The sequence below is a fragment of the Oratosquilla oratoria genome, chromosome 8, assembly GCF_046742065.1.
Source record: "Oratosquilla oratoria isolate Oo_2021 chromosome 8, ASM4674206v1, whole genome shotgun sequence".
Taxonomy (NCBI): Eukaryota; Metazoa; Arthropoda; class Malacostraca; order Stomatopoda; family Squillidae; genus Oratosquilla; species Oratosquilla oratoria.
In genome coordinates this window covers 36,640,153-36,642,328 of record NC_134784.1, presented here as the reverse complement: position 1 = coordinate 36,642,328, position 2,176 = coordinate 36,640,153, and positions in this window count along the sequence as shown.

The following is a 2,176-nucleotide window of genomic DNA, read 5'->3' as shown; positions in this document are numbered from 1 at the left end:
GGACCAGGGGTCGGCAAACTATGGCTCGCGAACCAGATATGGCTCTTTTGATGATTGCATCTGGCTCGCAGATTATCTTAGCAAAAATTTCTTAACACAATAACTAATAAATAATTCCGCTGTCATTTTAAAGTATGTGCCATTGGTGGGAGCGGAACACTCAGTGACGTAGGATTCTTGTGATTGGCTGTCTTATGCGAGACGTTACTGATGTAGTTAGTGGTTTCTCAACAGCGGGAGTGGGAGGTATAATTGCTGCTATCTTCGTGTTATCTCACCGATCGCCTTCATTCATTGAATTCAAATATACTGGTGCATATATACGTATGTGCACATGGTGAAATGTGGTATATGGTGGTAGGCAGGCTCCAACAGATGCCTATTGTGTGATCTGATCCTCGGTCAGAAAGGCTAACCTCACGGCCACCTGCGCCAAGATCTGAAGACGACCAGGAATATTGCCAAAACATAGAATTAACTATAAGTTATTTATTACGTCGATAGGATAATGTTTCTTCTTGTATATATGAATATGCAAATTATACTGGGTGCTCACACTCAGTTTAATATTGGACCTAAAATTAGTCATAAGGAATATATTTATAGAGTTTAAAAGGTGTGTTGGCAACTGAAAAAAATTATCCTCTCTGGAATTATTTTGAAAAATTACCAACAACTTCCGGCAAAGGGTACCGAGCTAAATGCAAAGACTGCAGCCAGGAACTACATGGCATTGTGTCAAGATTAAAATCTCACAGAGATAAATGCCAAGGTCAGCCACAGCATACAGAAGAAGAAATTGATGACCCAGGTAAATAATTTTACTTATATTGTGTGTATTTCTCCCTTTTCATGCGCAACTATATAGATTTGGTGAACAATGGAGAGAATGTCCAATAAAAGTGTGAAGGCCTAAACAATGGTACTTCAACTTCATTACTTCTAAATTTGGGTAATGACTATATCACTATAATATACTGTATCCACTCAACTTTGGGGCCTAGATGATTGTTATTCATTTCATTCAACATTGTGTAATATATTTCATAGGTTCCATTGGAATTCAGCCCACATGGGATTCAGCCCAAAGGGACTTAGCCTAACCTGACCCATTATTTTTAGTGAATTTAAAAGTGAACTGAATCCTGTGTGGGCTGAATTCCAAGCCCACCTACTTCATATCCTGTTAATTATTTCCAAATAATTTAGTGGCTTGTGTGAATATGATCATTATCTAAAAAAAAATAACTACTGTATTCAAAAGTAGCCTAAATCACACTGTATTCATTAATTTATTTATTCATTTATAAATTATGCAATATGCTAAAATTTTCTGTTTCCATTTCAGGATCTGTATCAACAGCTTCAATCCCTTCATCATCGGCTCCACTTGAATTATCTGCAAACCTGACTCCACCATTAAAAAGGTCGCTATCAGACTCCTCCACTGGCGCCACTTCTGCTAAATCATTTTCATCTAAAAGAAAGTCATCAACATCTTCGTACAGATTTGTTATAAAAACTTCAGCCTCTCAAAAGGAAAATCTCGACCAAGAAGTTGCAAGAATGATATTTGCTACAAATTCACCATTTCGTCTTGTTCAGCATCCTCAGTTTCTCAAGATGGTTCAGAACCTAAGGCCAGGTTATATTCCTCCATCCAGAAAAGATATTGCTGAAAAGTACTTGGATCTTGTGTATGTAAAGGAATATAAAAAGTGTGCAGATGACCTGAATAATGAAACTGTATGTCTTTCCATTGATGGGTGGTCTAACATCCATAATGAGCCTATAATATGTGTCACTCTAACAACATCCACTGGTCAGATTTATTTAGTTGACACAATAGACACATCAGGGAAACCTCACACTGCTGAATATCTTCTACAACTTGTACAAAATTCGATCAAGAAGGTTGTACAAGATTTTGGTTGTGACAGACAATGCAGCAAATGTCACCAAGATGAGAAAACTCTTGGAGGAATCAAGTGAACCTGAGCATACCGTCCTCACATACGGCTTATACCGTTCCTTGTATACTTGTGGCAAGTCTATATAACACTGCTCCTTATATTGATATGCTAAAAATGTCCCTAAGCAATCAGATCGCATATCAGATAGCAATCCCACAATATCTAAAATCTATAAAAAAAAAAATCTATTTAAATCAAATAAA